The sequence below is a fragment of the Sebastes umbrosus genome, chromosome 8 (genome assembly GCF_015220745.1).
Source record: "Sebastes umbrosus isolate fSebUmb1 chromosome 8, fSebUmb1.pri, whole genome shotgun sequence".
In the NCBI taxonomy this organism is placed as follows: Eukaryota; Metazoa; Chordata; class Actinopteri; order Perciformes; family Sebastidae; genus Sebastes; species Sebastes umbrosus.
Genome location: NC_051276.1, coordinates 12,584,538 through 12,608,996, shown reverse-complemented (window position 1 = coordinate 12,608,996; position 24,459 = coordinate 12,584,538). Strand labels below are relative to the sequence as shown.

The 24,459-nt window shown below is 39.2% G+C and overlaps 1 protein-coding gene across 6 annotated transcripts in view; it reads left to right on the top strand.

Annotated features, from left to right (window-relative positions):
- grid2 (glutamate receptor, ionotropic, delta 2) overlaps nucleotides 1–24,459 on the top strand; it is a 560,240-nt gene that overhangs the window by 124,764 nt on the left and 411,017 nt on the right. Inside the window, exon 1 of one of the 6 annotated variants that reach the window (XM_037778047.1) lies at nucleotides 10,499–10,980. The exons of the other annotated variants lie outside the window; for them this stretch is intronic. The gene's annotated coding sequence lies outside the window, so the exon portion shown is untranslated. Of the gene's footprint in view, nucleotides 1–10,498; nucleotides 10,981–24,459 lie in introns of those variants that run through there. 6 annotated transcript variants of the gene reach the window in all.

The following is a 24,459-nucleotide window of genomic DNA, read 5'->3' as shown; positions in this document are numbered from 1 at the left end:
ATACAACCAACAGAAATGTGTTCTGAGGAGGTTGTTACTGTCGTCATTACACTGCTTTGTCATTAACTTTTGTTGGCGTGAGATATCCAAATCATCTTAACATAAATGTGTCATAGGTCTGCTGGAGGTCAGCTGTACCCACAGTATCAAAGAGGTCTCTCTCCTATAGTGCTTCTATTGGGGATCAATGAAGCTCACTGATACAGACAATGAAATAGGAAAAAAAATGTCTGCCGTGTGGCAATTCTTTGATCTCAGGAAAGCGATGTGCCAGCTTGCATTGCCAAGAGCGGAGGAGAGGTGAAAACGCTCCTTCAATCCAGCCAGATAAGAATAATACCAGAAGTTATGCAGGAGAGTAAATGATTTAATAAAGGTGCAGTGGTTAGCACTGTCGCCTCACAGGAAGAGGGTTGCAGGTTCAAAGACCTGCTTGGGGCCCTTCTGTGTGGAGTTTGCATGTTCTCTCCGTGTTAGCGTGGGTTTTCTCCGGGTTCTCCGGCTTCCTCCCACAGTCCAAAGACATGCAGGTTAGGTTAATTGTTGACTCTAGATTGCCCGTAGGTGTGAGTGTGAGCATGAATGGTTGTCTGTCCCTGTGATAGTCTGGCGACCTGTACCGGGTGTACCCCGCCTTCACCCAATGTCAGCTTGGATCGGCTCCAGCCCCCCCGCAACTTTGAACAGGATAAGCGGTTACAGATAATGGATGGATGCATAGTTTCATTTATCGAGACATAATCAAAGGGCATTTCAGTAGGCCTGTATTTCTCAAAAATATTTATTTAGTATTTTAGATTCAGTATTGTAACCAATATTTTTTTACACAGTTTTACACTGATGTACAGGTCTAACCGGCAGCTACAGGTTCTTTGATGTCTGTGTTAGAGGCTTGAGGACAGCTTAACACTGGGTTTGTTTTACTCTGGGTTGCAAACATTCTCACACTCAAACTATTGACGTAAAGTTTCTTTGAAATTCATCAAAAACAATGTTGTTTGATCCTCGTGTGAATGCCTCGCTACCTTATATGTGATAGATAAGTCAATAAATCCTTACTGGAGGTAGAGTTTGTGTATATTGTGAGAAGAATATGTTCACCAAGTTTCCTTGGAGAATGCAAACTTTAAAAAGAATAAACATGGAGCGAATCCTCAGTCTCCCCACCCAGCATATCTTCAGTTGGCAAGTGAACTTCTCTGATCTTTTTCCATCCACCACCGTCATTTTCTTTTGTTTATGCTATCCCACCTATGTCAGGTATTCTATTAAATGCATGGAGGACATAAGGATGCTTTTTAGTGATAAATCATTGAAAACCGATGACTGAATATCCAGCTGAATGATACTGTACAAGGGCATTTGTTAGTCATCTCTATTTGATGGCCTCACATATTTATTTGAACCTGATTACATAGAGGAAGAGCTTGACCAAATCAAAGAGACCAGAGGGAGAATGGAGGCACATATAGAAAGACAGCCTGCTTCAAGAGAGCTGTGTAATATAGAGTGGAAAGTTATGTTCACGGTCTAACCAGTGCACTAGGGGATTTATGTTGCAGTTGCAATGACGGGGTTAAGGCTCATGTTGCGTACTTTAATGGACATAGTTGTTAAGTCGTGTGTGGCTGATTCAAAATCTCTTCTCTCCAGAGTCTCTGCTTTGGATTTGATGAATGATCATAACCAGCAAAAAACTATTACCCAGGTATAAAATAAAAATAGTTAAAATAAATTTGGATTTTATTTTATGCATTTAGCTATGTTCTTGAGTTGATAATCAGTAAATCAGATATAGGCAGGGAAATAATGCACCAATTGAAAATAACATAATAATTGAATAAAATTATATAAATGCATTCTCTTGTAAAAGCGTTTTGTTTCTAATGTTGCTCTAATTGCAGCCCAGTGACCTTTCTGGCCCCAAGCTCTGGTTTGTAGCTGTGCAATTACCACATTGACCATTCTATAAGTTGAGACACCTGTTTGAAATTTGATTACCACAATCAATAACTAAAATAATATGGGTCACCTTACTTAATATGCTGTGTTGTTAGGACTTCTTTGTTGTTTTGGGGTTCTAAAGCAGTTACAGCTATTTTCTAACACTGCAACACTTACTTGGGTTGCTTTGGAGCTTGAATGAAGCATCCTGGACAAGGTGTGTTATGTTATGTCACTCATCATAAGAAATGCCATTGCTCATTTTGTTTGAGTAAAACCCTGCGTGTTGCCAAATGTCAGAGCAACTTTGTTGACAGTCAGCTGTTGCTATCTTCAACACTGAAACCTTATAGGGATAGTTCAGGTGTTTTGAATTGGGGTTGTATGAGGTACTTATCCATAGTAGGTGTATTACTTACAGTAGATGACGGTCGGTCATATCTGTGAACATGAAATTTGAACTTGAAATTCACAGGGTGCAGTTTGACAGTATTCATTTAGAACCATGAGCAGGCAGCTTCATCAGAGCAATGCAATAAATCAACAGCTCTCAAGTGTTTGTTTTGACCGCGGTATAATATTTGATATTCAGGAGACTGAGTAACTGAACATTAGTTAGAGTCAACACTTATTTTCACACAGAATCTGTCATTCCTCTCTTTCCTTCACTGTCTGTCTCCTCCTGAGGTATGAGAATGTATATCCAATAATAAGCTGCATTCCTCTGTTATTCATTCTCTTTTTGTCTTAAACTGATAATGGTGCTAAGGTGGTAACCCATTTGTAGTTAACTGTGTGAGGTATTTGCAATAGATGTGCAATGGCCAGTGAAGGCCAGTTTCGTTAGCCTAAAGCTTTTAAATATTGGCAATCATCCTCTCTGTCAGTCTCATTTTGCTTCTTTGCGTTTTGGGAGCCAGAATAAATCAGAGGGTGAATTCTGATGAAGACACCCCAATCAATCCGCCTGTCAGACACACACACATCTCAGCCTCATATAGGGAGCTGTCACTGAAGATCACAGTTAAACAATGCAACAGTATGGGTGGCACTACATTTCTTTCGAGTATTCCCATGAATCACTAGGGATACAGACACAGGTGATTCTCAGTCCTATCTTGCCTCCATGGATATACATCACTATCACACTTCTCTTTGTCATGTTAACTTTTCTGTCATTTTTGGCTCCTGCTTACAATTTGACCTCCTGTTATCCCTGTCTTTTTGTTTTTTGCATTTCCTCTTTGTTCTTAACCCTTCTCCCTCTTCTTCCTAATCATCATCCAACTTGTCTTCAGTTTCTCCCTGCTTTCAATTCCCCCTTTTTTCTCCCCGTTCCTTTTTGCAGACATGATTCATTTTCACTGTACTTGTTTTCTGTCATCATTTCTTTTCCCCTTGCTCCCCTCTCACTCTCTCTCTTGCCCGCTCCTCTCTGAGAAGAGGACCTGGTTGTGAGAATTGTTAGAAGTCCTGATGGCGGCCCTGAGTCCCTGGGGGCTCTTTGTCTGGTTTATTTATTTTATTTTTTATCTTTTTACATCGTTCTATTTCCTCTTTCTATTGCTCATTCATTACTGTCCTCTGTCATTCTGGGATAAATGGTCCCACAGAGCCCATCACTGTTAACATGGCAAGACTGTGTGTGCGTGTGTAAAAAAGAAAAATGCATGGCCACTCTGTTCCCATAATAGTTGATAGGAGTGAGTTACACCAGGGAGCAACCACAGGTGAGCTTCTGTTGGATTTTAAGGCTCTAACACTGAAACACGTCTGAGGGAGTGGCGAAAGCCTAGAGATGAGACACTAACAATGCTGAAAAATACAGTCTGTGCTAATGGATACTCTATGGCAGCTTAAATTAAAGTGTCCCTTTACAAACATGCAAGGTGCTGTGCTTTTGACCAGACAATTGCCTGTTTGAAATCCTGCATAATCTTGGTAAAACAATAAAGAAAACAAGAAACCACAATCCCCATTGATAGTACAATTACAAGGCAGTTAAAGGGTGGGTTTCCTTGGTAACAGCAGGTGTTATGTGTATTGTGCAGTCATGGACAAATGGATTCCCTAATCAAATTGGTCTGGTTTCCAGTCCATTATGTCCATGTTATCTAGTTTTAATAGTGAGGAGCCTTATATGCCTTCAACTAGCACTGCCATTACAGATGAGTTATGAGACTCTCCTGCAGCATTTTTGAATCTCTTTAAACACTGATCAGCTGCATCACAGCTGTACACCACGTTTTTGAAACGTTTACATTTTTTATAGCATAAATAATCAAGGGAATTGTCTATATGCCAGACAACCAGCAGGGAAATTACACTCACCATCTCCCACATTTAGTATTGTTTGCCAGTTCTGACTCCTGACTTGATTAGTTTCTCATAAAGGATCAGACAAGGTGTCCACAGCTTCTTAATAAATACAAAAAGTCATTGCTGCTAAGGATCCAAATAGGGCTACAGTATGAGTTCTACTCATTAGTCCAGGCTTCCACCAAAGAGATTCTTGGCATCTATTGTGTGACTTCATTTCCTCTACTGAACAAAGGTAACCAAGAGTTCATTCAATAGCTGTCACAGCTCTGGGAATAGCAGGTTTAGACCCAAACACAGATGAAGAGATGATGAGGCAGCAGCGAGAGTTCCAATGATTTAATGACATAAAATGACTTACAAATGTAAGTCCAAAAGCAGGCAGGTAACAATCAATACCAACTAGGAATGTCGAACACTGAAGAAAACTAAATGCCAGGAGTAAAACTGGAACTTAGAAACAAGCAACTAAGGCAGACAACCAGACAACTCCAACGGGGAAACTCACAGACCAAATACACAAGACTAATCAACTAATGAAACACAGGCATTGTAGAAATCAGGAGGTAAAAAGACAAAGGCAGGAAGTTTGGATGTCACAAGAACCAAAATTCTGAAAACGTGACCATACTCGTTTTACTACAGGACCACAGGTACCATCAAGGGAAGGACTCAAAACTAAACTCACTTAAACTAAACTCACTTGACGTGTCCAGGGGACGTTTCCTATTTTTTCCCTGATAATGCTACTGTAGGTTAAAAAATAAACGCAAACCCAGATCTTATCTTTATGCAAATAGAGGGTACATTTTATTTCGTCTTCTTCTCCAGAGTGTTATTTTTCACCTACACTTCATTGTGAACAACAAATCCGTGTTGAAATTGGACGAGAGCTAGTTAACGATAGTTGTTAGCTCCGTGCTGGACTTTGCTGCTTACCGAGTGCTAACAGCCAACGTTAACCAGCTCCAGTCCTGCCAATTTTAACACGGGAAGTGCCATTGATTTACATGCGTTCAGGCTCTTTTCAGTAAAAATGAGTATTGGGCGAAGGTAAATTCTAATGTTATCATGATGTGTTCAAATGAAATCTTGTAAAATGTATTTTTTGGCGAGAAACTTGAATAAATCCAGTTGTTTGAAGGAAATGTTTTCTCCGCACTATAGAATAGATAATAGAGAGGGAATTATGACCTGTTTAACTTCCTAACAAAAACCAATAAAGGAATGCATGTTGAAGTACATGGAATTTATTGTTTTACCTCATTTTTTTACCGTGGTGTGGAATTGGTTTAGAGAATCGTGGCATTTCACTGGTTGGTATCGACTACTAAATTTCTGGTATCGTGACATCCCTAGCAGGAAGTAAAACCAAACATGACACATGAGGAGAGTGAACTTTCAAAATAAAACAGGAAACAGGACTACAGCCAATTCCCAGGACCATGACAGCCTGCTGACCACCGGGTTCAAACACGACTACTGGAAACTGTCAGCCTACATTTTCCATGTAGCCTTGTTTGGACAAGGTCAAAATTATATGACTTTACAATTACACCATGGCTTTAATAGGTTTTCACTTCCATTGTTTCTCTGCCAGATGTGTGTCAATCCTCTTTTTGCTTCTTCTTTCCTCTTCCCTCTGCTCGTACCTTGTGTGTGTGTGTGTGTGTGTGTATGTGGGATATGTTCTGTCAAAGAGTCTTCAGTATATATTTGGTGAAAAATTTCCACAAAGTGATACTGATGCTGTGAAGGTATTGCATTTGGGTTTAGTATGAAAGTGTGTGCAATACAAGTACATATACTGTCAGTTTTTTTTTGAACAAGCTTCAGTACATTTCAAGTGACACTTCTTATAGATCCTGTCAAAGTAAAGAAGGAACTGATAGGAAATCCTGAATCTGTGTCTCCATTTTATGGTTCAAAACACACAAGAAACAATGAGCACCTTGAATTCATATGCATCCCATAATTCACTTAAGACATCCAGGTTATTTATTGCAAAATGTAAATCGGGGGGCTAAATTCAACAAGTCATATTCATGAGCAGACCGATAATTCTTAAAAAAGTAAATGAAACAAATCAAGTCTAACAAATGGCAAAAATGATTTATCTTCTCTTGTAAGACCACCAGGTTAGCAGCCTTGCTTCCGGGCCTGTATGAGTAAGATCTTATTTGTCATGTACTGTACATGTCTGCTGTGTGTTTGCATTTTGTACCTGTGTGAATGTGTGTCCTCAATCGGTTGGAATCCATTTAAGCTGCCTTAGAAAAAGCTTTATGAAAAATGCCAGGCCCTGAGGCCACTGTATTATTGTGTCTATGCTTCCACAATACCACTTAAATGTATTGGAGTAGAAGAAGCTGATTTATGTGCTGTTGGGCCTTCAGGTTGTGACCTGCACACAAGTGACCATAGTCACACATGTAGTGTATGTGTGGTGCCTGTATACAGTAGGGGGATTTGTGTACAAGATGCATGTTGGTTGCAATCGTATGTCTTTGCCACGCTGTGCCTTTTGTAACAAACACCTGTGATCAGATGACAGCAGCTGATTTTCTTTAAGAATTTGAATTCAGTGATGCATCTGTTTATGAGATATCTCCTATTTCACATTGGCCTGAGGAGGGTCTAGACAGCCACGTGTCTCTTCTGATACACTGACACTGTTTGTTTTTTCATCTGTCATTGAGCAGCTTAACTTGGAGGGTTTAATGCACACAGAGTTCACATAATCTCTGCTGAAACTGGTACAACATGCATTGAATACAAAATGTGACTCTTTGAGATCAACAGTAAATTTAACATGGGTATAAAGTTAATTCTCCGGAAGAGTGTCAGATTATTTTAACCAGCATAATATAATATGCATTCTGACCTGACAGTGATGCTGTTGAGCTGTGCTGAGAAGCTGTTTGTGGATCTAACTCTCAAATTCCTATGCTGTTTGCAATAGCCACATGGATCACTGCAACTCAAAGCATGCTTTACCAGTATGACAAACATCTCCCACACATATGTGAGCGTAACCAGTGAGCACTGTGCCATACTCCACTGCCTCTCCCAACTGTCACACATACAGTCTGTGATTATACTGCTGCAGATATGTGACAGACATACTGTACTGTAGCTGTAGCTATACATCACAATTCAATTCAATCGAACTTTGGTACAGTATTATTAAACATACACAGGATAAAAGCTACAATGATGGTTGTTCCAAATATGTTAATATGAATATGAAAGGTAGAAATGGAAATTTGGATTTCAGAAGTAAAACTTTGTTTTGATAGATGCTGCAGAAACATGTTGGGCCAGGTTGCGTCAGTAGTATCAGATACTACCAGCACAGAGAGCAAGCACAGAGAGCAAGCACAGATAACGCGATTCCTGATTGGATTGTTACAGTAGGCCGGATTTTCTGCTTAATGTCTGCAACTTATTAGAACCAGGCTGTTGAAATGTATTTTGCTGCAGAGGAGAAGGAAGAAACATGAGTACATGATTACTAGTGTGTGAGAGAGAGAGATGGATGGGGACAGGAGATCTTGTGCCATTAGTGGGGGTAAAAAGCAGAGACAGAGTGCCTCCATATGGATGTCTTCTGACATTGATCTAACCTGAACAGAAACGAGTGGAAGGGTTCTACTTAGTAATTTTCTTAAAACTGTGGGTTGGGTTTAAAACAATTGCGAAGCCAGGAAAACTGCTTCTGCATTTAAAGTAGCAAGGTTGAGGTAGTTGAGGTAACTATAAGAGGTTCCCTCATCAGTCTTTACTTCTCTTGAGACTGCTACTTGGACAATATCTTGACCGTTCTCCCATTCAAAGCTTATATCGTCATGCTCCAGTTCTGCTTTTAAATTATCTGACTCATAAATGGTACAAAAGCAAGTTCCTCATCACCAGTGGCCTCGGGTACATCTTCATTTCCAGAGCTGCTGTCTTCAAAACCATCCAATATCAAAGCTGCTCTGCTCTATACCTGACACCCAGGTGCTTTGCCATATATTACTATGACAGTAAGCTAATTTAAACAAACGTTTCTTTTATCATTATGTCTGTATTTATTTATAGTAACAGTGAGAAAACTGTGCCCTGTGGCCAAACAAGAGAATACAAGACTGCCCTCTATCACCAGTATCCAGTATACCGTGAATAAAAAAATCTAACACTCGTACATGTCCCACATCTTTAGCCACCCTGTGAACTTGTGGCTTTTTATCATTTTTGACATTAAGACACTAGAGCATTGTTAAAAACACATTTGAGGATTACCATGGAGTTGAGAGCTTAATTCAATTTAAAGAAATTAATTAGACAGGGTGTAATGTAGTCCTGGGTTGCTAAAGACCCGAGTTACTGTATGAACTTAAGGGTCAAATACCCATGCTCTGGATAGAGGAGGATGCCAACAAAGTGAAACAAAAAGGCCACATGGAGTTCAAGGGGGTTTATCATTAATATGGCTCAGAATCAGAACTTAAAATGATCTGAAAGCAAAGTTTGATGTTTGGCTTTTGGATAACCACCAGCTGCATTTGTTTTGTGTGCACATGTTTGTTTTTGTGTGCTTTTGACTGTGTCAATGTGTAGATGAAAATGATCCCTGGTCAGTTTTGTGTGTAAATGGACCATCAAAATGGTTAAAGACCTCCTGATTAGACTCACATATAAACAGCCAGAGAGACAAGTGGGCAGATGGACAGTCAGATGGATAAATGGCCAGTGATAAAGGTGCAGGGCTTGGCAGGCCACAACACACATTTGTAAACAGACAAACACATGAATGCATGCAGGGTGACACACACACACACACACACACACACGCACGCACGCACGCACGCACGCACACACGCACGCACACACACACACACACACACACACACACACACACACACACACACACACACACACGCACACACAGTATACAGACACTTGTTCGTCTCTGAACGTCCCAGAAAACAACATACCCTACACACACAACACATAATCACATATAATACACAAGCACATGCAGACACCGACAACAGACCATTCTACACAACATACCACTCGCCAGGTTTCCCCAGAGTGGGTCTGATGGATGTGAGACAGCTGTGCTCCCTCTTCCCCTCTTTCTGCCTCCCCTAATAAATCCTCCATTTCTCTTTCAACTCATTAGCTAATTCACAAATCAATATCAATGAAACTACCTTTCAGTTACACAATGCCTCCTTTTCTGTGTGTGTGTTGTGTGTGTTGGTTGTCCTGTTTGCTTTCCTCCTGACTTCCTCTTGATCCGTATTCCCCGCTATAACAAACAGACCACCTTTGACTTTCACTGTGGTTTTGCTATTTCCTACCCTCCTGGACATATTCCTAGCTTTATGTTTCTGCTTTACTTCCTTTTACCCCCTAAAGACATTGAGCCTCATGCACAAACAGTACATATGCACAAATCTGTGCTTAGACCATGCATACAAAGGTTTTACGCAAAAATTTGTGATTCATCAATATTTTCTTACCTGAATTTGTTCTTACTCTGCAAACAAATTTGAAACTGCCTCAGACCATGGGTACGCACAAATGATGAAGGCCCGGCTGTCTTAATGTAAACACACATCTTTTAACTAAATACATCTCCTATTAAATCTGCGTTCATTAAAAAATGCTTTAAGAGACAGCAATTTTTGAATTTACTATATGCATTGGCCAAATGTATTAAATAATGAAATTGACACCCTTTTATCCTCATCAATTATTGTCATACTTAAAATATAAAGCTTCTATTGAGGTTTTTGAATGAAGCTTTGAATATCTGTCGTCATATTTTAAGAAAACCATCACCATTAAAAATATATATATATATATATTAATAAATTAATATTAATAAATATGATTTCTCTTATTATATTACATTATTATAATATTATTATAAATATTATTTCTCTTTTTAAACTGCATTTTCAAATATATTTTTAAATTCCATTATGTATTTAATAATTAGTTAATGTATTTTTAAATGATGTACTTATAGACAGTTTTATGGTGATTTTGTGAATCCCTTTTTAATTTGAACTATTTATTGAAGGATTAATATTTAATTTGCAAATTTAAAAAAAAACTTTCACTTTTTAAAATTCTTCTTTTAATTGCCCATTAGAATGTCAAATAATGAATTAGTATGTAATTGAATCTATTTATTCATACATTAATAAATCAAATGTATTAATGGCTATTTTTATTGTACAATTAGTTATTAATCAATGACATTTCTGGGACTCTGGTGGTCCTCCATATCCCATTGGTTGATGCCTGTGTGCATGAGAGAAGCGCGTGATCAGCGAGTGAGTGAGAGCGCGAGCGAGTGGGCGAGCAGGAGTGAGGGAGCGCAGGTGTACAGGTGAGCCAGAGAAGGAGAAGCGTACACGGAGAGTTTGGAGAAATGCGTTGGCTTGGCTGAAAAAGTAAAGTCAAAAGTTGAAGTAACATTTATACCAACTTGTGGACTAATTCCTTGACTGTCAACTGGACATTCTGCGATGGGGAGCAGCAGAAGAGACGCTAATTAAGAACCAGGTGTTACCCAGCTAGCTAGTTGTTTAGCTCATTAGTGATTAGCTAGCGTTATTAAGGCTTACTAACACGCATGGACATGGACACTTCGCTCCAGTAGTCACAGACAGGTAGACACATCACAAAGACTCACAGAACAGCACCAGCTACCAGGTACCATTTTATTTTGTTTTATTGCTCATTAATTGTGTGAAAAAACATTTCGTTTTGTGCCCCAATGTACAGGAGCATGCACCTGGCCTACAACGTATGTTTTTTAAAGTGGGTTTGGTGGCTTTGGAGTGCTACAGTTTGGGCCCAAGAAAAAAGTCATAACTTTATGAGAAAAAGTCATAACTTTACCAGAATAAAGTCATAACTTTCCGAGAAAAGGAGTCATAACATTACGAGAATAAAGTCATAACTTTCCGAGAAAAGGAGTCATAACATTACGAGAATAAAGTCATAACTTTACGAGAAAAGGAGTCATAACATTACGAGAATAAAGTCATAACTTTACGAGAAAAAAAGTCGTAACATTACGAGAATAAAGTCATAATTTTACGAGAAAAAAAGAAAATAACACGTAAAATTACTACTTTACAATATTATGACTTCATCCTCATAATATTACGACTTTTTTCTCGTAATTCTATGACTTTATTCTCGTGATATTATTACTTTATTCTCGGAATCTCAGATTATTTTTTTTCCTCAATGTGGCCCTAATACTCCGTCGTACATTAGACCCACAACAATGACAAATAAAAATGAAAATGTAAACAAAAAACAGTTATTTATTTCCATTTTTATAAATCCACAGGGAGCCACTGGAGAGGGGCTAAAGAGCCACATGTGGCTCCGGAGCCGCAGGTTGCTGACCCCTGGTTTAGACGGAGCTCCTGAGGCGATGCTACTTTCAAATTATGCTAGCTTTCCAACATCGTCGGTCCTATCCTTAAGTTAAAAGTTAATCTACTAACTAAAAGACAGAAGGAAAGTTAAGATAATTGACAAGTTTCGGGTTAATATTTAAGGAACTTTATTCTAAAAGAACTCAGGGCCCTGCCCACACTTCTTTGGTAGCCTAAACTTCATCTGCAACTGTGCAGAACTACCAGGTTTAAACCGAATGAATATGTCAACGTTATGAATGAAGCTTCCAACTATTCGGTACAGCCCTATCTCTAGGCGAAAAAATCCTTGCCCAGTCCTTCACCTCAACTTTAATATCAAAGCATTTCTTTTTAACACAACATTCACTGCCTCAGTTATTGTGGCCCAAGCCTCTTTTTTTTTTTATCGTCACTCCTGTCGAAAAACTTTGGGAAAGTGTGCCTTTTTCTGCTTTCCACCTTGTACACTATTGTCTCAATTTCTTCAGTAATGAAATTCTTTTTTTATTTTTTTTGCTTCAGGGGTCATGCTTTTCTCAAGAACTTGACCGCTTTCTCCATGATAAACCTCTAGGCAAACGTATTTCCTGATATAGAGAAATGGGGGTGTGGCAGTGTGCTGATTGAAAATAGTGCATGCACCTGTCAATGTAGAATTATTCTGATTTACTAACATACGCACTATGGTAAGAACTAAATTGGCCGATGTGCATGTTTCATGAATCCGGTGGTAATTTAGCGTTTGCACTTATTTTGTGTGCAGAGTAAGAACATTTCTACGCACATATTATTGAGTGAGGCCCAATGTGCATATTTGTTTCTCTTATACTTCAATTGTTTGTGTGAATGTGTGTCTCCATCATGGACATCAGTCATGGTCTCAGTCAAGCTGGCATCTCAAGCCTCATTCCACAGGATAACTTGTTCTTTCCTGCTGCCTTTATTTAAAAAACAAAACAACACTAATTAGCATAAAAGTTGAGCAAAAACAAACTTTATAATCAAAATTGTTTTCTTTTTCTCCCCCTCTCTTTTTGTTTTTTGGTATTGTGTGCATGTTTGAAAGCCATTTTAATAAAATTTGTAATGAAGGCTGGCCAGTCGTGCATGGCAGAGATTAGCACTGGTCGATTCTTACTGTTTAGTCCAGTGATGGGTAAACACACACACACACACACACACACACACACACACACACAGGTAGATACGTCCCAGTCTTTCTCTTTCATTCTCTGACAAATGCACATAGCAATGCTTGCTTGTCAGGAAATGTTAAGCGACTGTGAGACAGACGAATGTCAGAGACACCCATGGTGATCAGAGGTCCATATGTGTCTCATTAGCAGGATCACAGCTTTATGTGTGTGTGTGTGTCTGTGTGTGAAAGGCTAATGAAGGAGGCCTCAGTGTGGGATATGCCTCATAGCACCGTGTGATCACACTTCTTGCTGTTAATTTGACTGCCATGGGAGAAATCAAGACATACAGAGGATTGATACAATGTCATGAACTCCTGTGCAATTTAATATATTTCAAAATAATAAACAAATATTATGTTTGCAACGCCAATTGTATTTTTGTGTTAGTAAGGTGTTGGTTAAATTTTGTAGCTCATTTTGCAACCAGTCACTTGGACTAGTCACATTTTGTGAATGAGGTAAAGGAGGCAGTAAACCAAAATGTAGTGATGCTAAAATATACTGTAACATGCAACACCACTCCTCAGTATAATCTTGGTAGGTAAAATGCATATATAACATAAAAAGATTTTTATTACTTATAGTTATAAGAACACACAGCCTATTTTTGTTTCAGCACTCAATGACTTTCCCAAAACTCCTTTCAGGTCACTTTTGATGTTTTAAAGTTCACTTTTTTAGTAAAAATATGAGCATATGGTCAGATTGTGTGGCCATTTATTATTACTGGTCTCTTATTCTACTCAACTGCTTTTATAATCTCATTTAGCAGATTTTGTCCGCTGTCATTGACATGTCTTCAGAATGAGGGTTATTTAAGTTTTCTCTTGCCCACCTTCCTTTTAATGTTTCTACAGTTTTTGCACCTGGTTTTTTGAAGCAGATATTTTTTTTCATGCTAAGCTGACCCTCAAAAATTGCTTGAACATTTTTGTGATCCTCCATTAAATGCATATGCATTAAAAAGAGAGGCACACTTTACTGATTACACGCACTGTGCACTTCAGATGACAGGCAACCTGCTCTTTCGGGTCGGTGCACCAGTTTCATAAATAACATGTGCGTCTCTACGAGCGGAATGCTTATGAACCACAGTGCAAGAGTTTTTTTTAAAATCTGACCTTGAGTGTCCTCTGTTGATGTCAGATTGGTAAAGAGAAACACTGAGTATACTTTTAATTCCAGACTGGTACAAGAGAACACTGAGTCTCTGTATCTGCCAGAGTGAAGCTCTCTGACCTTTCCTTACCACCTGGTCTTTCCTAGCTGGAGTGTTTAGTAGGAAGCTGGCGTTGATTCAGGACATATTCAGTCTCGCCCTCTATCTCTCTTCCCAATTTCAACTCCCTCCATCTTTTACAGATGGGTCAATACATTTGCCTTGCGGTGCCATGCCCCTACTCATGCCAAGTTGTAGTCACAAGTCAGCTTGTTTGTCATTTGTCCTCACAGGGCTGTTATCTCTCTTCCCAGTTCATTGGCATCTCTATTTCCCTGTCTTGTGTTGAGAAATGCGTTTTCTCTTTGTCTTGTTTTTAATCTGTGCCAGGCTGGCCTTTTCACTGTGGTTGGCATTTCATTATGACACTAAGTAATGCGTGGTAACACAATGCCTTTATGTGCACATATTCAGATGTGAGTCTGCCTTACTGTGGTCTCGCACAAATTAAATCGTCATCTGAATTGTTAAATGGAGTTGTAACATTCTGTGTATCCACAGCCTCTCTCTTTTTTGTCTACATTTTCTTTATACTGCAAGTTTAAATTTACAGGCTCCCAGGAAGAGCTGCACATTATGCTATTATAATGCAGAATTTTTCTTCCTCCATGCAGTTGGCAGTTCCTCACAACAGAAAGGCCAAATCTCAGAGGGAACCTTCTTTCTGCCCAGTTCAGTGTTTCCCTTAGATTTGTCAAGTATTCAATACTCTTATCAACATGGGAGTGGGCAAATATGCTTGATTTATACAAATGTATGTACATATTTATTATTGGAAATCAATTAAAAATGTGACTTCACTTAAATAAAAAATAGGGCTACCAATCCATTAAAATATTTAACTGCGATTAATCTCAAGATTGTCCATAGTTAATCGCAAATTATTATCTGTTCAACATGTACCTTAAAGGAAGATTTGTCAAGTATTATCAGGTATTTTCTCTTGGAAATCAATTAACAACACTAAACAATGCAAATATTGTCCAGAAACCCTCACAGGTACTGCATTTAGCATAGAAAATATGCTAAAATCATAACATGGCAAACTGCAGCCCAACAGGCAACAACAGCTGTCAGTGTGTCAGTGTGCTGACTTGACTGTGACTTGCCCAAAACGGCATGTGATTATCATAAAGTGGGCATGTCTGTAAAGTGGAGACTCGTGGGTACCCATAGAACCCATTTTCATTCACATATCTTGAGGTCAGAGGTCAAGGGACCCGTTTAAAAATTGCCATGCCAGTTGTTCCTCACCAAATTTAGCGTAAGTTTCATCGCGACAAGCTAGTATGACATTGTTTAAAGCTTTAAAACTGAGCCGGCTACAACCTAAAAATCGCAAGTTGCGTTAATGCGTTAAAGAAATGAATGCCGTTAAAACGAATTGCCGTTAGTTGTGACGTTGTGGACAGGTTGTTAATGTATGAGAATTGTGTATCTTAAATTGTAAGATATAATACATCTTAAAGAATATTTTTTCATTGGCAACATCAAAGTATTTTTTTTAATGTATTTTGATACAGAACATTGTGACATTTCAAAGACAGTATGCAGAGTATCATCTTCGCTGTAGCCCTGCAGCCTCACGTCCCCTGACAGTACTGGGTTATACCTGCACGATAACAGAGTTGCCACCTTAGTGAGCATCTCTCTGGCAAATGTAGAGCTGTCTGTCTCTGCCCTGTGGCATCTTTACAGTAGCTACAGACAAATGCAGAGAGGTTTTCACCTCCCTGGCATGAATGTCTCTATGCCCTTACCCTGTGTTAGCTTGGCACACACAGTGGCATCTCCCTGGCAGAGGTTAAGCTGTTTATACCATGTGGAGATACAGCTTTCTTCTTTCTCCGCAGAACTGCACTTGCCCTATGCTAGGCTGGCACATGTTGGCCTCTTCTTGGCAGATATTGTATGATAACTCCTGCCCACTGGGGCTCTTGTTCTGCATAAGGTTTGAACAGGCTATACCAGCACATCTTTGTGCTGCTACCTCTCTGGCAGCCACTCGGTAGTTCAACCCAACCATGCTGTCAGGGGCGAATTTCTCTGTTATTCTGCAGTTGCCTAGCACAATGATTATCAGCTTGGGAATGACTGTGGCACAGGGGCTTGGGGTTGAATCTTTAAGAGCTAGGTGGAAAAGAAAAATGTTGGCGCATGTCTTGTAAAATAATTTCACACCTCTAACGACTTATAAATATTCTTGTCTTTTGTCTGACATACTTTTGGCTGTGTTTCATTATGTTGAGTAGAAATGGATACATCATATTTTGGTATTTAGCTCACACTTGTTTGCACCGGCGGCAGATTATAATATATTCATTCAGTTTTATGGCTCACGAGCCAGGAAACCTGGTTGGCCAACTTGGTCTTAGAGTCACTGACCCGGCTTATGGGGGCTTGGACCCTTCAGGTCAGTGTAGTACAAATGGCATATTCTTGGCTGGGTATCAACAGCCTGTTCTGTCTTATGCTTGGATAATGCCTCCATCGCCCTCTGTGTGCCAGGGCGCCCTCTGTTCCAGATAATGCCCTGCAGGTCGGCGGGTTTGGCAGCTATCTGTCTGTGATTCAGTGGTTTAGCACTGCTTTTGTATGTGTTCCCATCAGGGCCAGTAAGTAGAGAGCTGTTACCTCCAGCTCTCCCATTCTCTTTTGTTTGCATATTTTCTTTCTGTCTCTGTCTTCATGCTCAATGTACTTTCCTCCTGTGTTCTCTGTGCTTCTGGCCTCCTTTCTGTATCGGTTTTTCCTCTTTTCTCTTTCTCTGTCCCTTTCCCTCTGTCTCCATCTCCGTTGATTTCTCTCCTTCTCATCCGTTGTTCATCTGTTGCCCTGTTTATTCACTCCCACTCTCTTCCCTGCTGTCATTTCCGTCTTTTGTGCTTTCTGATCTTCTTTTATCCGAGCTGTCTACATGGTGGGCTGACGGAGACACAGACACACATGGGGGCACACACATACTACATGTAGAACCAGAGTAATTCATACAGAAACACACAGTCAAACTTTAGAAACTGGCCACAGAGGAGATTCACAACTATATACACCTACACGCACACACAAACACTGTCATATTGTGTGGCTTTACCAGGATGTTTTCAGGATGAGTCACTCTATACAGTGTTTATTTCCCTCCCTCTGTCGTGAAACAACAGCCTTCAGAAGCTAAAACCATGGCAACAGCCTCTGCAGCCTTTACTATGGGCCACACCATCGCTTTAGGAGCCACACATTGGCAGACAGACACTAACAGAGGCAGACATGAGACCATGAAAACGAACACACACACACACACACACACACCATGGCAACTGTGTTTCCGTCCATAGCAATGGCCTTGCATCACATTCCAAACTCTCCAAAACCTCATGGAGAGGGCTTATCTCTTGTCATCTTTATTTTACAAAATCACATTTTGTTGTGCACATGCTATTCAGAGGGCACAGAGGGCTTGTGTGACATAGATTGTCTGTATTCACTCTTTGAAGCACTGGATAAATCTAATAAGAGACTAAGCTTCAATTTAGAGGATGGGGTCCCCTCCAAGGCTGGAGAGAAAACTTAAGGCAAGAAGATGAGATGATTTTGAGGGTGATTTAGCCAGGACTGTTCCAGTCTTTAATTTCACTTTCATTTTTTCCCCTGTGTCTCTTTGTCTCTTTCTTTCTCCCTCACACATAAACAAAAGGAGACTGTACACATGCACAGTATTGTTTGGCACATTTCTTTGGAAACACGATGATATGAAAACTGTGAAAAATACGTTATATGCATAATCTCTTTATTTTTTGCTATTGATTATTATTTTCCTAATACCTTTATTTTGATTTAGCAGATAATTAGTTAATCAGTATTTTTTTTATGCAAACATGCCAATAAATTATCTGGTTCCAGCTTCTCAAAAGTGGATTTTGGGTTGTTGGTTTGACAAAACATAAATCTTTAAGACGGCTCTTGGAACTTGTGATGGGCATCTTTTGCTATTTGCTGACATTCTTGAGCCACACCATTAAATGAGAAAAAAAAGATTCATTAATCGATAATTGCTAGTTGCAGTCCTAATAAATTCTGGGGTTCTGTGTTTTTCTTAAGTACATTTGGATGTGTAGACATGATGGAGAGGGGAACACATTTAAATAACCATATGACTAACCAGCCCACACTACCACCTGAGTTACTGATAGTTAAATAGCTGTTAGGGAACATTTACTTCTTTACCCTAGCAGCAACAAAAGAAAAGGAAGTATTTGTCTTTGTATTGAGTCTGTGATTTTACATGAGGATACATCCCCATTGAGAATCAATTGACAAAGATAATTGGTAACACTCAGAGGGTTTTCCCAACATAAAGGTACATTTTCTGGTTCAGAGCACTTGTTACTTCTAACAAAAAGCTCTCCTGTCTATAATGCTCAAAGGCTTTCTCATTCAGAGTAGCCCCAGTCTATATAACTCACTGACATGGCAGGAGAGAGTCTTGATTCTCTGCCTACATATTTAGCTCTGCTAAGTGGAAAGCAAACAAACAAAAACTCTCTGTTTCTTGTTTTTGTTGTGTTAACTCAGAAACTGTGGTCTTAGTAGGGATTAATGAAGAGGCTGAAAATAGTTATTGAGGAAGCTCTCAGTGTCGATGTCATAGTGGAAGAGATGATGATAATATTTTCTTAGCATTTAATGGATGCACATCACAGTTGCAGATTCCTAAAGGCTTATATGGAGTCTATAACATTGAATGCTATTATCGTTTGTTTAGTTTTTTTCGACTGTTTTCAATGGTGTTTTTTGTATACTATAAAGTGCTGCATTGTTGGAGAGTTATAGTAAATACATTGAAACTGAAGGAAGGTCTTCCACTAGATGGCTTACAGTAGTTATTAATCTCAAAACAGTGCATTGTGCATTTGGATTCATTTTTTTCTACACTTTCATAATACCTTTAAAAAAAATAGAACTGACATGGAATAATAGAATAACAAAAACTGTTTTCATTTTGACTTGCAATCTCTTGGTGTTTTTACAGTTGGCAGTTTGACTCTTCATTAACAAAAAGGTATCGTGTTTTTGTATGAGCCAATTTTGTCAAGTATCCAAGGGTTTGAAAGGTAATATGTGGGTGCTTTGCAATAGAGGTGAGAGAGAAAAAGGTGGGAGAGAATGCAGAGCGAGCGGGCAATAGAGATGAGATGGTGGTTCTCTGAAGTAAGGAGCCTGATGATTGCTCTCACTGGGTTCTGACCTCATGCATTGGTAAACAGGCGTAGCATTGGTTCTCCTTAACACACAGACAAAGTGGCACACATGCACTCACCCATACACACTATCCCATTTTGTGTCTTGCCCACTGGGCCCACTGGGCCCACTGGGCACACACACACACACACACACACACACACACACACACACACACACACACACACACACTATGAGTCATTTGAACACACCTGCCTAATGTGTTTGCATCTCATTTCATGCAGGGACCATTTAGAAATTAGAGTCCTCTCACTGATGGGTGAACTGGTCAACAAGGGGATGTGTAGAACGTGTGACTCATGCATTCGCTGAGGTGCACCTTGACATATTAGGGACACAATGCAGACACACACCTGCAAGTGTACGTGCACGAATAGACACACATACACACTTTTAAATAATGTGGCATCTTTACACATTACTATTTTGGTGCAAAGTAATTTTCCAGCCTATTCAAGACAGAAAAACTCTACTCATAAAACAAATGATACCCCAGAGGTTTTTAGTGGACCAAAGGGTGATTACAAAGCATTACTCTATTAAACAATAGCTTAGTTTTTAAGGTTTCTTGAATGTTTTTTATCCAACGTCTTGAGGCAGCTCACAATATACTGTAGTGGTCTGAATATAAGCCATTTTCTGAATATTAATCTTGGAAAACGTAGGATCATCATAAATTCTACATTTTACTTGACATAGCTTTCATGACACATTCAACACATTCTCTCTCTGAATCTGTCACTATCTGTGTCTCTGAGTGTCACACTCACTCTTCAATTCTGTCTCTCTCCTGGTAAAGTGGAGTGGGAGTTGTTATGGGAATCAATAAAGGTTAATATAATCCAATGGTTGAAATACCAGTAGGCTATATTTCCTGATGTTTACTTTTTTTTATTTAAATGACCCACTTATTATTCAGAGCGCTTCTTTCTTTAAAGGCATTGCACACCCATAGCACAGCCACACTCACAAATGATTAGAGCTCTTCTAATAATAATAATAATAATAATAATAATAATGATAATAATAATACATTTTATTTGGTGGCTCCTCTCAGGACACCCAAGGACACCTTACAACGATAAAATAAATACTCAAACAGATAAAACAGCCAAACATGAAGAAACCACCAGCAGAGCAAACATAAAAAGAGACATTTAGGCAGACACGTGTGAGGGGGATTAAAACAGTAACAATGTTAAGGGAAGGACACAGAATGATGGACACTACAGTGAATAGGCCAGTTTGAACAGGTGTTTTGAGGTGGGATTTAAATGTTGTAATAGTGTCTAGAGCCTTCTTCACTCTCCTTTTAGCTTTTGTTATGCCTAAAACTACACCTTTATCATTATATTTGGTGCACAGTGTCCAGTGAGCTTGTAATGTCCAGCATAGCTCTTCCCAGCTTCAACCTGAGTAGAGGTCAAGCCAGACTAAGTGAAAACACCTCTGTGGGTTTGGAGGGTCTTTAAAAAGTACTAAAACCGCTGTTGGAAAAGGAAATATGGAGGTCATTGTGTTATAATCTGGGTCTTTTTTATATTTGGGCCAATACAGCAATAACCCCGCAGTGTAATTATGATCCTCGCAATGAATATATTAAAATAAGAGTAAAACACCCTTCAAGAGTCAGAACTCAGTGATTCAAGTTGGCCATTTAATTGTTTGCTGCAAAGTCAAAACAGAGTAGCAGATTAAAAATTTTCATTGTATATGTTTTTTAAAATGTGAAGAAATTATATTTTTAATATCTAATTATATCATATGCTGATGCAACTCACTATATATTATAGAAAATAACGTAAAATGTGATATGTTATTACATTATCCACTGGCATTTCGTAGCTAATGGGCGCTTACATTATTAGTAATTTATATTACATTATTTGTTCATACTACATTTTATTTTTTTAGATACATTATATTAAATCATTACAGCATGCAAAGGATGTATATGGCCTGCATGAGATTAGGGATCCTCCTTGGGACCCTCCACCGTCTAAGAAACTATGGTTTAATGGCTACAATCTAAAAAAGTTGAAGTTTTATGTAAATCTACTGAAATATATATTTTTTCCTTCTATATACAGCCTGTGTTTCCCTCTCTGCACCATCTATTTGCCAGTACGTGGCTGCTCTGTTTGATAGTCAGGGAAAGACTTGTGAAAATGTAAAGGGTTGCAGTGGGAAACTGTGATGAGACCGAGATGTGTTTTGTATGTGAGAGAGAAAAAGCAAATGACTGAAAATGAGAGCGAGTGGACCTGGGACTACATTTAAATAGAATATAATCTGTACTTGTTATAACAAGGAAACTCTTCACTGTGTACACTAAAGTTGACATAACGTCCAACTAAACAAATTAATTTAGTGTAATGAATATGCTGAGGGACGAGTGGGGGTAGTGACAGAGAGTATGTGTTGAGGAGATAATGAAAAAGACCTACCTAATGCGCTGACAGATATGAGTTCCCATGCTCTGTCAGGTGTTGAGATAATTATAAGCTAGCAGGTGGAACTAAGCACTGTCACATTTGCCCCACTAAAGTGTCCTTGAGCAAGACATTAAATTTCTACCAGCACCAGAGGCTCTGCGCTTTAGTTTGCCTTGTGCTCTGACCTCCCTGTCAATAGCAGAGAGAACAACGAAAACCTCTCTATTGTGAGCATTTAAGTATATTGTTTTATTACAAAGGGCGTATTTGACTTGCGATCAGAGAATTTCCTCTTAGGTGAGTATTTTTATGTGCAACATCTCCCCGACTGTGAGTCGGGCCCAAAATGGATCTCAGGGCTGGTTATGGTGCCTCCCTTTATGTGACTACTAATGTGTTTTAATGAGACTGGGTCAAATGATGAGGCTAGAGTAAACAGTTTGCTTGCTGCATTAAAAATATGGCAAAAAATCCTACTTTAGAAAATCACTCAGCTCAGAGGGTTTTTTTTCTGCTGGAAAGTACAGGCACATTTAATACAAGCAGGATTCATTCTGCTCTTTTAGTGTTCATTAAAACGGTACCTTAAACAGCAGTAATAACGTCTTTGGAGCCGGTGCTTTACCTTTGATGCTATGAGCCTGACTTGTAATTACCAGGAAGTGTCCACATTTTCATTGTGGAAGAGGTTGAGGGCCAATGGCAGATATAATGTGGGGCCGGCTGTGCAATTAAGTGCTGCTTTGTGTCTTGCTGACTTGTGCTCAACTGAAACATAATGAACTCTTCTTTAATTTACAGAAAGTGTCCAATTATTCCTGTACATAAAGGTTGGCATGGCAGTTTCTGACATAACACCATAAAGTACATCACAGTTAGGTGTGTTTTTATACATCATGTGGACATGAAGGGAACATTTTACACCTACAGATTTCTGTAGTCAAAACCCTTACAGCAGCAGTTAGATACAGTACATAGCAGCTCATTTTAGCCCTTTATGAAATGAGGAAAATCTGCGATGTGCGATTACATTGTTCAATATTGTGGTGACGATATGACTTGCAATAAATAAACTCATTAATATCTCACTGGAAACAAATCTAAAATGGTAATAAAATAAATCATATTCCTGACATGAAAATACTGAGTGAAGCTTAGAAAAACTGAAGAACAAAGACATCAGTCAGTATCAGTCCTTCCTCCTCCCTCTGCTGATGTGAACCACTGCAGGTACTGCTGGTAGAGGGGGTGAGGGGGCTGCTTCGTCTCAGCCAGCAGATCAGTTTACAAGTAAGATACATGGCATCTACCCTACTGTGTAGCCGAGGGTTACAATGCTCCTATACTTTATGGAGGTAATAAAATAATAACATAGAGGCTCCGTATTCTGCACCCTTGTCAATAACAGCGCATCACCGCTTCACGCCTACCGTTCCACCCTTCACAATAAACTCCCCGGACACAAACACTGGAACACTACTTACTAAAGGAAACTAAAGTCATTCAGAACTCAACAAAATAACTTACACTTGTTAACAATTTGCTGTTAGCTGCCGAGCTAACGCGCTGTGCTTGTGTAAACATAGCAGCGGTGGATGAGAGACTGCGGACAATGCAGTTTGAAATATCGCTTTCCTACATGTTGAACTGTTTCATCATGTTTATGCTTGTTGAGCAGGTGTAATGATAACGTCTCGGCTTTACACTTGCAAAGTTTTATTGCATTTACTTAGAGTAACGAGCGTAATTGTCATCAACTCATCTTCACAGCAGCCTCTCTGATCAGCTGTTTTGCTGACTTCGCCGCGTTTGTTTATGTGTGGAGAGCTCTGACACAGAGCACACAATGCCCGTTTAATAACTGGTTTCGGTAGCCATCGCTAAATATAATGATTTTTCTTATTCATCGCGTTTCAGACAGCCTTCTGACGATGAAAATATGATTTATCGGACAGCTCTAGCTCATTTCTCTCTTTAGGAAATATGCTAGATTTTTGTATTTCTGATATCAAAGTTACCTTTCACCTCAAAGCTCTCCTTATAACCACCCTTTTACCCTCACTTCTTCCCATTGCCACTTGATTCATGCCCAGTACCCAGCCTGTGGTGTTGGGTCTTTTAAAATGCTAAAAGAGGTCAGAGCAGCCAAAACTGTCTCTTCATAGCCTAGAGAAACTTTTTAACATTGCACAGATTGATACCACAGGGTCAGCCTTGAGCACGCTGGCTCCCTTGTCACCTCTTCCCACCAAGCAGCAGCATTTATCTCTTGGACAGCCGCAAAGGGCTGAGTCGTTTTTAATGATTTTTCCACTATCTGATACCCCATAAGAGGATGGGGCTACTTGTGAACCAAAGTCACAAAGCTCAAACGAAAGAGTCAATTAAAAATCCTTTATCTTCAGAATGACAAAGAATCCTGATAGGTAATATGCACATTTTTGGTTTATAAAATATTTTTTCTAGGTTATCCTCAAATGGTGTAACGTGAACTTGTTAATTTAAAGCCCACCAAGTCTTTAATCTATACCTGATTATATACAACAATTACAGGTATGATTTATTTTGAAATGGCACAAAACCCCTTGGACTCGTGTGGTAATTAATAGTTAACTTTATCGATCTGACCAATACTATGTGCATATACC